This window comes from Mus caroli, unplaced genomic scaffold (genome assembly GCF_978045245.1).
Source record: "Mus caroli unplaced genomic scaffold, Mus_caroli_1 scaffold_2, whole genome shotgun sequence".
Classification (NCBI taxonomy): Eukaryota; Metazoa; Chordata; class Mammalia; order Rodentia; family Muridae; genus Mus; species Mus caroli.
In genome coordinates this window covers 47,380,240-47,394,313 of record NW_028227257.1, presented here as the reverse complement: position 1 = coordinate 47,394,313, position 14,074 = coordinate 47,380,240, and the positions used below count along the sequence as shown (strand labels likewise).

Below are 14,074 nucleotides of genomic sequence, written 5' to 3'. Positions count from 1 at the left end.
TCTGCCATATAGATATGTTGGCTCCCACAAAAAAGATGGTTTCTCTTGACTTCATATAAGATGCAGTCAGAAACTCTGCTGTGAACATGACTGCGACTCACAAAATTGAGTTTGGGGAGGAGTGATCAATGACCAACAGTGGCCCATGCTACCACCCACAGGTGGCGTCCAAGCTCTATATGAGCTTCCTGTTCTCCTAAATCTGGTTGACCATTCTCCTCTTCTCTGAAAGACAGCATTGCTGCTGGTCCCCTGGGGCTGCTTATCTCCGGGGAAGCTCTGACATGGGATGCTTGTTCCCTCTCTACTGAAGCTGCCCCAGGTATGCAGCTGGCCTGAAGCTAGAGGCATGTGCCATCACATTCATTTTTGGTGGTGCTGGGGTCAAACCCAGGGCCTCAGATATGCTAAGTATCACTTTACCAAGTGAGCTACAAACCCAGCCTCCTATATTGATTTGATGACTGTACTTTGTATAATTAATGGGGCAGACAATGCTCCATCAAGACATCTTATGTCACCAGGTGAAATATCCAGTGTCAGGAATCGGTTACATGTAGTTGAGTTGTTGACTAAGAGGACCTCATAGAGCCTCCCAAACAACTCAGGCTATTGTCAAGGCTGTTAGTTACTCCTCACAAACTTACCGCGAGATGTATTGCTGAAGACAACACATATCTCATCAAACACAAAAAAGGTCAAGCTGGTCCCCAAGTAGAGGCTTCACTTTCTACTGACTAGTGTTCGCGGCACTGGCAGGTACTTTGCACATTGTCAGAGGAGAATGATGTCCACCAACCCAACTACAAACTCTAGACCTACACAGTGACCTACCTAAAAGATAGTCTTAGTGCAACAGGAAACTATCCAACCACTAATTGTGAGACTAACCAGCCACTCTGATTGGATTTAAAGCCTACTCAAGGAGAGGGAGCCCATGTTTGACACTAGTAGAGTGGCCAAGAACCTGAGATGGATAGATCGTGGTTCTGGTATTTGGAAAACCAAATACCACTGTTCTGGTAAAGGAACATAGCAGTCAAAACGACTCCTAACATCATACTGTTACAACCACAGATCGATCACTCTCCTCACTCAGCCATCTTCACAGAAGCTGCTTCTTGCAGTAGATAGAACCTAACGTGGAGACCCAAAACTGGACAACGTGTAGGGAGTGAGAGACTGAGGTGCCCAAGCCTAAATAGGATGTCTTCATCAAACCCCTTCCTTTAAGGCTCGGGGTTCCTTGTGGAAGAGAAGATAGAAAGATAAGAGCCAGAAAGGACGGAGGACACCAAGAAACAGTGTTTTTCAGACACAGCAGGACTGCATATCTATGAACTCAGAGACTGTGGCAGTACAACCTGAGCCTACACAGGTCCAAGCCAGACAGGGTGCCAGTACTGAGAGGCAGAAGTGGACACAGGTTCCCACCACTAACCAAGAAACTACCTGCAATTGATACCTACTTGCAAAGGAAAAATGAGTTTTCTCCAGTGGAGCATCACTGAGTGTACTGAGTGCACCCAGGTGGGCCCCATGCCAAGCGGAGTTGGCCAACACAAAACCAACTCAACGGTGTTTTCGGAGAAGCTTTTTCTTTTAACTCATTTTGCTCTGTTTGGGCTTTGGAGGTGGTTTTTGTTGTTTTTGTTTTTCTGTTTGTTTTATTGGTGTTTTGCTTGTTTTAATTTTTGGTTTTTTGTTTGTTTCTTGGGCTCTTTGTTTTTTAAAGAGACAGAAAGGGTGTGGAGTAGGGAGGTGGAACAGTAGGGAGAATCTGGGGGGAGGTGGGGGAGGAAAACTTAGAATGTGAAGAAATATGGAAAGAAATGTAATCTTAGGAAATGCAGACAAAGAAAATGCAAAACGGCAACAACAAACAACCTAACCATTACCGCAGTGTGGGGAAGTCAGCCCTGTTCATGACAGCACTGGTGGGGGTGGGGGGAGGAGCAGCCCTGTTCACGGCAGCACTGGGGGGAAGTCAGCCCTGCTCGGTCTTTTGACCCATGAACAAAGGCTGTCTTTTCACTTACTTGAAATTTCTTTATTTGAATGCTGCTTTGTATTTTTGCAGAATATACATTTTATACTTCTTTTAAAAAATGTATTCCTACATATTTTGTTTTCTGTGATTGCTATTTTAAAAAAATAGAACCATTTTCTTAAATTGCTTTTGTTGATAGTATAGAAGAATGGTTATTTTTATATATTGAATTTACATTCTACAGTCTTGACAAGCCATCGTTTTTTAGTGACATTTTCATAATTTTCTAGGCATAAGATGAAGTGTCCTGTCAATAACTGTAGTTTTATTTCTTCTTTTTCAGTTGGAATCCTTTTGTTTCTTCTTCTTGCCAACTTTCTTCCTAGAACGTCCAACTCACTGTTGACTAGAAATATCTATCGAAGGTGGTATCCCCATCTTACTGTTCATCTGTGGGCTTTCACAGGTGTCCTCTATCGGCAGGAGGTGTGTTCTCTTCTTGGTCCTCCCTCAACAACTGCTTTCCTTATGAAGAGGCACTAGATTTATGTACCCCATACTTTGTCTGTGTCTATTGGGATGGCCATGTGTTTTTTAAACATTTATCTCACTTAGATGTGCCTTATTAATTTTCTGCATCAGTCTTGTTTTTGAGGTAGCCTGTCCCTGAGTCTAGCTCTTCACATCTTGATGCCTTAGGGTGAACCTCAAGTGTTAAGAGGATCTTAATCTTGCGCTGCTGCAAGATCCCTCTGCTATCTCTTTGTTGAAGAGTTTTGAATCTGTATTAGTAAGATGCGTTGGCCTGTGGTTTCCTGTTTGTGTCTTTACCTTTTGACACCAGGCTGAGCAGCAGCTGCGCCCTGGGCTTAAAGGTTCCTTCTGCTCTCCGTGCAGGGCCCCAGTCTTCAGAGTCAGGAAGTCCCTCTCACATAGTCGAGTTCCAGAGACCAAGCTCCTGTCGCTTGAGATCATGAGTGTTGCGGAGGTGCTCCCCGTAGCAAGAACCTTCCAAACCCTCACGGTCTGGAGCACCTCAGGGTCCTTTCAGTGGGAGCTTCTCCAGGAGAGCCCCTCCCTCCCGGGACTCACATTTGAACAGGTCATGAAGATGTGCAGACAGCACCAAGCCAGTGAAAACTGCTTCCACGGCTCTGAAGGGAGAGGAAAGGGGATTCCTTACGCATGGCTTACATCCCCCGTGGGTAACCATTCTAAAGCACTTGCTTGGACGTGGATAACTCACAATCACTTCAGGGATGGGATGGAGGACATAAACTGGTGGGCTCACTTTGGCCTTTACCAGTGAAGTGGAGGCTGCAATTTCATAGCCAGACAACTTGACATGGGAACCCGAGGGGAAGGGGGAGTCGTCCTCAGTGCAGCCAAGCTGAATGGAACCCAACTGTACGTTAACGGGAGACATAAACGGCAAACTGTGCATTCATGGGGAAAAGAAACGGCAAAGTGTGCGTTAGCAGGAGAGACGAACTATGGTAGGAACAGTGTGAGAGACCAACGCCTTTGTAGCAGCAAAGATGTGCAAACCAGGGCTCATGTTTCGATGTGGCAAAGTCCCTGATAAGGGCTGGAGGGCCACATCCCTTAAAAGATGCACAGAATTGCCTGCACCAAGACAAAACAAACAAACAAACAAAACAAACAAAAAACTATAGGTAACATATGAAGAAGGGAAGGTTTGGAGAATGGGAATGTGCCAGATAGGATTGCTGGGGATGGCAGGGGCAGAAAAAGACTGGAAGAAATAGCCATGGGGTCTGTATGAGGAGGTGCATACAGCTGGGCTGGGCTGGGCTGGGCGCTGTCACAGCGCTGTCATAGTGCCCAGCCTAGCGCAGCTGTCCCTTGCATCGTTTGCACGATTTATGTGTTCTTTCAGGTACAGAAAACAATGTTTTATACCTTGATTTTAGGTGATACTTCATGAGAGCCTGGGCTATAGCGCTTCTCCCTTCCTCCAGATTCCTTCATGCTAAAAACAGATCTAAACAAAACCCCACTAAGAGCTAAGACAATGAGAATGAGCCCCGGGGACATACAGAGAGAAGCCCAGAAGGAGAAACGATGCCAAGCAAGGCCTGCTGGGAAGCCACCAGAAAAGCCTCCCCTGGAGAGGGACAACATGACCCAGATTGCTGAAAAAACAACAACAACAACAACAAAAAAACCCTGCAGTCCGACCATCCTGAGATCTGTGTCCTCACAGAACAGAAGGAAGACAGCAGGGTATTTTGGCAAGAAGTTGGTAGAGCCGGAGACATGGCAGGTGTGAGGGGGTGGAGGAGAGATCTCTGAGAGAACTTGGTCTTCTGAGAGCCTCTGGTGCAGATGGATGAGGAGAAGGCATGGCTGCTTCTTCCCCACCCCCATGCTCTCCCCCTCAGGAGCAGGAGAGGTAAACCATGAGGATTGATGCATGTCGCCAGCAGACCAACTTAAAGGTGACAAGCAGTCTCTGACTCTACAGTCACTGGTCACTCAACCTGGGTCATCGCCAGCTACCTACCTGTAAACCAGCCAGGGGCTCCTGAGGCCACCTCCTCCAATCAACCTGCCCTTGTCTGCCCCCTGCCTTCAGGTAGCAAATATATTTGTGGGCAGCAATGTCACTGGGACACAGCCCAGAACAGGGGGGTCAGTCAGGGCACCCTTCACACGGGGGCTTCTATCTGAAATTATTTGGCTGTTCAACCCATGCAGATCTGCAAGTGTGACAAGAAATAAAAATACCCAATAGCCGGAGCTTTCTTCCCTGGTCTCCATCTGCAGGAAGCATGGGTTTTTGTGAGCACTGTGGGGCTCTGTGCCAGCACAGCCTCACAGCACATGTTGCCCGAGTACAGCTGGTCTTGGAGCTGGCAACTTGGGAGTATATAGACTCCCTCAGTAGCATCTCCACCTTTTGTCACTAACTGAAGCTGTTTGGATCTGAGTGTTCTGTGCTCCCAATTGCTGCTGCCCTGATGTCCTGGCTCAGAGTCCCAGGTTTCAAGCGACTCACTTTCCTTTGCCAACATCACCCAAGCCAGTGGCTCTGTTCTCACATCTGTCTCTGCTCAGCACATCTGCCCTTTGCCCTGCTGCCCTTGTCATCTTCTCCATCCATGAGCATAGCTGAAGGAAGAAACAGTGGCCGTAGAAAGTTCTAGCAAGCTGAGGGGCAACATCGCGATGCTGGTGGAAGAGTATAAAACCGTAGCGATGTGGAAAGTTTTGGTGGCCTCTTTAAAAAATTAAACATGCCACTTCCAGCCAGGGAAGCCTTGTCCATCATCATCAGAAGAGTCACCTCCAGCAGCAGATGCAAACGGAGACCCACAACCAGACACTGCAGAGAGCAAGGGACCTTGGGACACTCGGACCTCAGTGTGCTGCCTCCATCAAATCCCTCCCTGCACGGCTCAGGGATCCTTGTGGAAGGGGAGGCATAAAGAGTGTTAGAGACAGAAGGCTGGAGGACACCAGGAAGACGAAGCCCTCTAAATCAACAGGGCCAAAGCTCACGTGAACTCACAGAGACACAAGCGGCAGGCACGCACAGAGCCTGCCCGGTTTTGTGCCAGGGCCGAGCTCGTATATTATGGCTTCCGGTTTAGTGCTTTGTGCCATACCCGAGCGTGCAAGCAAGCGAGTCTCCGTTCTTGTGCCTCCTCTTGGGTCCTTCCTTCTGTTTGTTTTGTTCAATTAATGTGGTTTTGTTTTTACCTTATTTTATTATTATCCCTTAGAACTCCGTTTGTTTTCTAATGAGAGACAGAAAGGGAGTGGATTCGAACCGGAAGGGAGGGGGGAGGAGCTGGGGGAAGGAAAACCATGATCAAGATATGTGAGAAAAAGTATTTCCAGTTTAAAAATTCATTAGAGTGTGAATATAAGGATAAATAAACCAAAAAAATTAATGCACAATAATGGTAGGACCCATAACTAGAGTCGTGAGGATTTATGCACAGCACGCATGCGTGTCTCCAGTAGCCCTTCTCACCAGGTCAACGCAGAAAACACCCAGATGTCCCTCGGGAGACTATTCAGAGCACTTAGAGGGACAGCAAAGCCCCTTTCCGTGGGGGAAGAGATGGGACGCTTTGAGGCTGGGAAAATCCTAACTTAAAGTTGACGCACGCTTTTGCAATAACTCTCTAAACGCGCATTCAACACTTCTGAGCGGGATGCAAGGATTTAAAAGACGAGGGATTGTGGGGTTTAAATTCTTCACGTTATCAGTCACTTTATCTTCACTTTATCAGCTGCTAACCCTCATTGCTTCCATTGGTTTCTGAAGAATTTGGCCTGCTGTTGGACAGGATTTAATGGCTGGCATACCTCACCACACTGCTGCAGCTACCTGGATGGGTAGACAGGATTAGAAGTGTTAGAAGCTCTGCGGGTTTAAATATGCTTGGCCCAGGGAGTGGCACTATTAGGAAGTGTGGCCTTGTTGGAGGAAGTGTGTCACTGTGGAAGGCTTTGTGACCTTCCCCCTAGTTGCCTGGGAGCCAGTATTCGGCTAGCGGCCTTCAGGTGAAGATGGAGAACTCAGTTCCTTCTGCACCATGCCTGTCTGGGCGCTGTTATGCTCCGCCTTGATGATAATGGGCTGTAAGCCAGTCCTAATTAAATTTTGTCCTTATGAGAGTTGCCTTTGTCATGGTGTCTGTTCACAGCGGTAAACACAAGTCTTGCTGGAAATCCGTGCAAAAGCTGAGGTACACTGGTAAACAGAGTGCAGTGCTGCAGTGACCTGGTGCACATGGTGTCCACTAGGTGGCGCTCACGACTAAAATTTTATCGCTCCCCACTCTTCTAAAATGGAATAACACCTCTTCACTGGAAATATGTTTTTGCAACTAGTACGATTATTTAGCTACCTATTGAGAATATCCCTTAAAATGGAATCAATGACAATTATGACCAGCAATTCATAAAGAATTCAAAACCAGGCATGGCTGCACACATCTGTAATCTCAGCATTTAGAGGATATGACCAGAGAACTGTAGCAAGGTCCTGGCCAGCCTCGACTACATAAGGAGGCAGCCTGGAAAACCACCACCACCACCACCACCACAACAACGACAACAAAACCCCACGATATCGGGCCATGGTGGCACACGGCTGTAGTCTCTATTTGGGAGGCAGAGAGAGGGGCTCTCTGTGAGTTCCAGGCCAGCCAGAGCAACCTAACAAGAAGCAATGACTAAGCCCGCTCAGTCCGTCAACAGGTTCTCCAGCTCAGGAGTGAGGATTGGAAAGAAAAAAGTGGACAATTCCAAGACTGAAGGCAAATTTAATTTTCCCTATCCGCTTTTTTATACCATTTAAATTACCTGCAAGTATTAAGGGCGAGCAGTACAATAAGGAACTAGCAAGGCAGTAAGTGAAGTCCAGTGATTACTCCCGTAACAGTTGTTTAAAAGGGCTTGTCAGAATGACCAAAATACTTGAGCCCACTTCGATGTCCAAGCCCCAAATCTTGCCCGAAGCCTACTTCTCTATTATAGCCTAGTCAGATTCCTGCCAGACCATTTCCTTGTCCTTGGCCAATGCCAGCACCCCAAAGGGCTCTCCACAAAGCAATTTCAAAACAACAACAGTTGGTTGGAGAGAGGGATCCATGATTAAGGACCTAGCTGCTCTTCCAGACCCAGGTTCAATCCCGCCACCCACAGGATGGCTAACAACCATCTGTAACTCCAGTTCCAATTGGCCTTCTGGCCTCTGAGGGCACCAGGCATGAGTGTGGTTTGTATGCATACATGCAGGCACTCAGAGAGAGTTCCTCCGCACAAAATATAAGAGAATAAAAGATGGGCTCGAGTAGGCAGGGAGGGGGCTCGGATAAGAACTGGGTTTTCATGTCAATTGTAGACCCAACTACATGGAAATCCAAAATGCCATGGGTTGGCACCCAGCTCCTCTTAACAGCCAGCACTGGGAGCCTTGGATGTCCCCAAGGAGTCCTGGGCCTGTGGCCTCAGTTCTTGTTCTGTCCTCCTCACTAAGAATTGGCTTCTGTCTGCAGACTGGTAGGAGGCAGATCCGGGTCTACTGACCCCCACCCCCACCCCCAGCCCTCCTGCATTACCACGCCCTGGGCAGCCAGGTCTGCTGTGGTCTGTCACGCAGTCCCCAACGACGCAGGAGCCTCAGCCAGACCTCTACAGCAACGGCCTTCAACCTTCCTAATGCTGTGACCCTTTGACACAGTTCATGCTGTGGTAACCCCCAAATATTAAATTATTTTCATTGCAACTATTATGAATCATAATGTACATATCTGATATACAGGATATCTGTGAAAAGGGGGTTTCCCCACCACTCCCGAGGGGGTTGCAGCTCACAGGTCGGGGACCATTGCTCTAGAAGCAGCAGCATGCTCTCTCCTAGCCTCCACCGTGCAGTCACCCTCCCTCTTACCCCATGCTCCTCAGGCCTGCCTGTTTGCTCATTCTGTTCTGTCTGGGGTTATATTAGAAGATGTCAGGATGGGAGCTGCTTTCAATGCCAGAGAGAAAGGAGATGAACCATGACCCAACACTGAGCCAGAAAGGAGAACAGAGACTGCAACCTTCCCTCCCATCCTGTCCTTCCAGAGTCTGCCCTGCCCGGGCATCCCCTACTTTATTGATTCTTGCTAGGAAGGTCATAAGCTCGAAAGCTCTAAACTCACAGGGACAAGAGGCAGAGTGTGGTGTTCCCCCCCACCCCCACCCCCATGACCCATTGAGTTTAATTCTGGTTTCTTGCATGAGCATGGGGGGAGGGATTGTTTACTGGAGCAGAGATGACATGCTTATCAGAGGCTGCAGCACGGAGGAGACACACCTCTCCCCTGCCTAACACTCCTTGGGAGTGGGCGGGGCCTCGTGAGTCCCTCTCTTGTCAGGGATGAAGTGTTGATGAGCCCTGTCTTGGACAAACAATAACAGCTTCGGTGACTTCACAGGTGTGTGCAGCCATGTCTTGTCCAGGAGACACTGTTTTGCGGCAGCCTCCCCATCCTCCAGCTCTGACGTCATCTCCACCTTCCCTTCACAGTGTCGTGTCCCCCCCCTCCCCCAGCCTAGGATGCAGGTGATATGGATGCCCCCATTTAGGCCGCAGCACTCGACAGTCACTTATCCTCAGTGTTATCGGGTGTTTCCAGGGTCTTGGCGTCTTACCCAAAGAACTGCAAACCCACAGATCTGCACAGAAGCAAGAAGACTTATTTGAAGCAGTGATCATGAAGATACAGAGGAGTTCCCTGGCAAACTCGACAACGACCGCACGAGTGAGGATACTCAAGGGCCACAATTGTTGTTGGAAGTTGCTTTTATGGGGTTCAAGAGAAGGAGCAGCTGGTGACTAAGCTGGTGCAGTTATGGTAGTTCTCAAATTTGGCTGTATGTCTCTCCCCATGATGCACCTGATCTTAATCAAATGCATATCCGATCCGGTATAGGAGTAAGGTTTCCTGAAGATACAGCTCTACCTCATTGCTCATATACCTAAAACTAGCTCAGGCCAGATGGGCCTTCCTGGTCTTCATGGCCCGTGCATTGGGAATATGCTTGAATGGAAACTATGAATCTGATTGTAACTGGGGTGGGGAAGCTCGCACCACTGTTCAAAGATGAGAATCGGCGTGGCTCGGGGCTGGGAGGAAGCCGAGTGACCATCCGCGTGGCTCGGGGCTGGGAGGAAGCTGAGGGACCAGATGTCTGAAGAGGAATGTGGGCACTAGTTTATTTTCTGTTGCCCTGGTAAACACTAAAACCAGAAGCAATGTGAAGAAAAATAGGGGCGGCGGGGGGGGGGGGGTGGTATCTCATCTAACTGCACCCAGGTTCCTCACCAAGGGAAGTCAGAGCAGGACCTGCAGGGAGACGCTGTGGAGGAGAGCTGCCTCCAGGTTGCTCCTTAGTGTTCCATTGCTGTGGAGAGACACCATTATCACGGCAACTCTTACAAAAGAAAGCATTTCTCTGGTGCTGGCTTCCAGTTTCAGAGGTTTAGTCCATAATCATCATGACAGGGAGCAGGGCGGCATGCAGGCACGCTGGCACGCTGGCACGCTGACACGCTCCCATGCTGGCATGCTAGAGGCAGAGATAACGCTAGAGAAGTAGCTGAGAGTTCTACAGCTGGATCTGCAGGCAGTCAGTTACAACAGATAACCACTAGGTCTGGCTCCCCCACACCCCCACCCCACCTCTGTGACACACTTCCTCCAACAAGGCCACACTTCGTGCCCTTCTCAAGTATTACTACTCCCCGAAGACTAAGTTATTCGAATATATGAGCCTTAATGGGGGCCGTTCTGATTCAAACCAACACAATCCCTATAGCTTTCTCACCTCTTTTACGCAAGCCAGGACCACATTCCTAAATTGGGCTGAGCCCTCCTACACCAGTCACCAAGAAAATGTCCCACCAGGCATGCCCGTGGGCTAGTCTGATGGGGGCAACTTCTGATGTTTCTTTTCAGGTGTCTCTAGTTTGTGTGAAGTTGACAAAGATGAGCAACATGGACCATGCCTAGCGGGACACACCTTTAATGCCAGCAGAGGCAGGAGAATATGTATTATTTCGAGGGCCATCTGGTCTACATGGTGAGTACTAGGCCAGCCAAGGCTACATAGTGAGACCCTGTCTGAAACAAAACAGAAAACAGCCTGTGCATAGTACGTGACGTGATGGTAAAGATACTCTGCTTCCAAGTTCAAGGGGGAAAGGTGCGTGACCCCAACCAAGTCAGGGTCGCAGGGGGGAAAGGCGCGTGACCCCAACCAAGTCAGGGTCGCAGGGGGGAAAGGCGCGTGACCCCAACCAAGTCAGGGTCGCAGTGGGGAAAGGCGCGTGACCCCAACCAAGTCAGGGTCGCAGGGGGGAAAGGTGCGTGACCCCAACCAAGTCAGGGTCGCAGGGGGGAAAGGCGCGTGACCCCAACCAAGTCAGGGTCGCAGGGGGGAAAGGCGCGTGACCCCAACCAAGTCAGGGTCGCAGGGGGGAAAGGCGCGTGACCCCAACCAAGTCAGGGTCGCAGGGGGGAAAGGCGCGTGACCCCAACCAAGTCAGGGTCGCAGGGGGGAAAGGCGCGTGACCCCAACCAAGTCAGGGTCGCAGGGGGGAAAGGTGCGTGACCCCAACCAAGTCAGGGTCGCAGTGGGGAAAGGCGCGTGACCCCAACCAAGTCAGGGTCGCAGTGGGGAAAGGCGCGTGACCCCAACCAAGCCAGGGTCGCAGTGGGGAAAGGCGCGTGACCCCAACCAAGCCAGGGTCGCAGTGGGGAAAGGCGCGTGACCCCAACCAAGTCAGGGTCGCAGTGGGGAAAGGCGCGTGACCCCAACCAAGTCAGGGTCGCAGTGGGGAAAGGCGCGTGACCCCAACCAAGTCAGGGTCGCAGTGGGGAAAGGCGCGTGACCCCAACCAAGTCAGGGTCGCAGTGGGGAAAGGCGCGTGACCCCAACCAAGTCAGGGTCGCAGTACCGATCTACGTTCTCTGTTAGCTTGCACCACCACCACTTTAACCGGTAATGAAAGAAAAAAAGACCCTTCTCTGACCAAGACTGACAGTGATATAAAACCTATTTAGAAAGCAGCTTGTGCATTTAGCAAAAGCAGTTGGCTGCCCCAGGGCCTATTGTCACCCAACCCATGAGCTCTCTGCCACATTTATGGTACTAGGTATGAGTTCCCTCCTAGGGTAAAGACCTAAAATCTAATAAGAAAACAGTTGTTTCCCTCCTGCCCTCCTCCTCCCTACCCAGCAGTCGAAACAGTACTGCCCAGTAGCACACCTGCCTGGAAGGTCATTTTTGTAGCACAGAGTTCACATCTGGCTAAAACCGTTGTGTTTTCTCTCTCATCAGCCTGCATAGCACCTTCCAACACTATGAAAAATACCCACGGGAAAGAATATTCCAGATCTGTTCCAGCCTCATTTCTCCATGCCCCCAACTGAAGTGTGGGGTCTTCAGTGATAGGGCCTTGCCATATAGTTCTGCTGAACGACCAAGAGCAAAGGCAACTGCCTGTGTGGTTTCTGTAACCTCTGGGGCCTCTCTGACTAACAGCTTTTACAGAGGTATCCCGTTCCAGGAATGGGAATTTTTGTCTAATAACTGATAGCTTCCCAGGGAGCCCTATCCACCATGCAGGGCATCTCCCATTTAACTTTTAAGATGACAATGCAGTAGGTTTCTTTCCATATGGTACATACAAGTGTGGTTTTGGCTAACCCCTACCCCTTCCTTACCATCCCATCTCTATTTCCATGAAAACCTTTTCACTACCAGTCCCATATTCATCTCCATCCCCTTGGTATCACATGTGTTCTATTCTCTCCCTTACTGTCTCTTTTTCTTCCTCTTCCTCTAATGACCCCTTTGTGGCTTCCTGGCCTCTACAAGCACTCCAAGTTAAATTCATTGCCGTACGGCCCAGCTATATCACTTCTTAGCTATATATCCCAAAGACTTGGTATCCTGCTATAGAGGTATTTGCATACTACACTCATTGCAGGCCTCCCAGGAATATCAACGTAGTGTGACATATCAAGATACAATAAGACTAGGCACCTCCCCTTATTAAGGCTGGATGAGACAACCAGGTAGGAGGAAAAGAGTTCCAAAAGCAGGAGAAAGACTCAGAGATAGCCTCTGCTCCCGCTCTGAGTCCCACAAGGAGACCAAGCTACATAACCACAGCAGATATGCAGGTGGCCTAGGTCAAACCCACGCAGGGTCCCTGATTGCGGAGAATCGTTTCTAAGAACTGAGATTTCCAAGCTTTTATCGTTGACCAGAGACCAGTGGCTCTCTCAGAACCTTTCAGCACTGAGTTGGGTGACTGAGGCCTTGTGAATTAACTAAGATCCTCCGGTGAGAGACAGGAGAGGCAGCTGTTGTGGGGTTGGTTACCTGAGACTCCTAGCTAAAGGACCGAGTACCAGCACCTCAAGTGTGATGTAACTGCTGCTGTCATTTTAAAGCTGACATGTTGGGCTGGCGAGATGGCTCAGAGGGTAAGAGCACTGACTGCTTCTCCGAAGGTCCTGAGTTCAATTCCCAGCAACCACAAGGTGGCTCACAGCCACCCGTAATGAGATCTGATGCCCCCTTCTGGTGCGTCTGAAGTCAGCTACAATGTACTTATGTATAATAATAAAAATAAATCTTTGGGCCGGAGCGAACAGGTACTGAGTGAGCGGGGTTGACCAGAGTGAGCAGAGGTCCTAAAATTCAATCCCCAACAACCACATGTTGTGAGCTGTACAGCCACAGTGCACTCACATACATAAATAAATCTTAAAAAAAAATAAAGCTGACATTTCCTTTTTCTTTTCTTTTAGACAGGATCTGTTATGTTGCTCTAGCTGTCTTGGAACTCCATATACTGACCAGGCTGGCCCTGAAGTACCAGAAATCCTCCTGCCTCTGCTTCCTGAGTGCTGGGACCAAAAGTGTGAGCTGCCACTATACCCAGCTTTAATAAATCCTATCCCCTCCCCTCCCCTCCCCTCCCCTCCCCTCCTCTCTCTCTCTCTCTCTCTCTCCCTCTCTCTCATCCCATTAATTTTATTCCTCTAAGAGAACCCTGACTTATGCTGCTAACGAGACTGAACAACTTTAGAAATATCTTAGCCATTTGTCTTTTTTCTTTGAGAATGCTTGGTTCAATTCCATAGTACATTTTTAATTAGACCATTTTTTTTCTTGATGTTTAGTTTTTGAGTTCTTGTATATTCTCAGTAGTGACCCAAGGTCAGCTGTCTCGATGGAAGAGATTGCTCTCCCATCCCGAAGCTGCTTTCCACTCAGCTTTCCTGTACAGAAGCTTGTGAGTCTCCTGAGGCCCATTTGTCATCTCTGCGTGATCAGGAAGTCCTAGCCCAAAGTCTAAGTGTCACAGAGAGAAAAAAAGGAGTGTCTTGGGGTGCTTTTCATTGCTGAGCTAAAACATCACAACCAATAGCCACTTGGGAAGGAAAGGGTCTATTTGGCTTGTGTCTCCTGGGTCAAAGTCCATTGAGGGAAGCAGTGTGGAATTTGGGATCCCTGAGAAAAGACCATAAACTCAATGCA

The 14,074-nt window shown here is 49.0% G+C and overlaps 1 long non-coding RNA gene across 3 annotated transcripts in view; it reads left to right on the top strand.

Moving 5' to 3' along the window:
• LOC110289282 (uncharacterized) overlaps positions 1–13,498 on the top strand; it is a 33,338-nt gene extending 19,840 nt beyond the window's left edge. The window contains exons 5-7 of one of the 3 annotated variants that reach the window (XR_015044849.1): positions 9,154–9,279; positions 10,477–10,600; positions 13,342–13,498. This is a non-coding gene — a long non-coding RNA (uncharacterized LOC110289282). Of the gene's footprint in view, positions 1–2,333; positions 2,581–3,924; positions 4,037–9,153; positions 9,280–10,476; positions 10,601–13,341 lie in introns of those variants that run through there. The other 2 variants (XR_002377329.2, XR_002377328.2) reach the window with 2 other exon arrangements.
• The last annotated feature ends 576 nt before the right edge of the window (positions 13,499–14,074 follow it).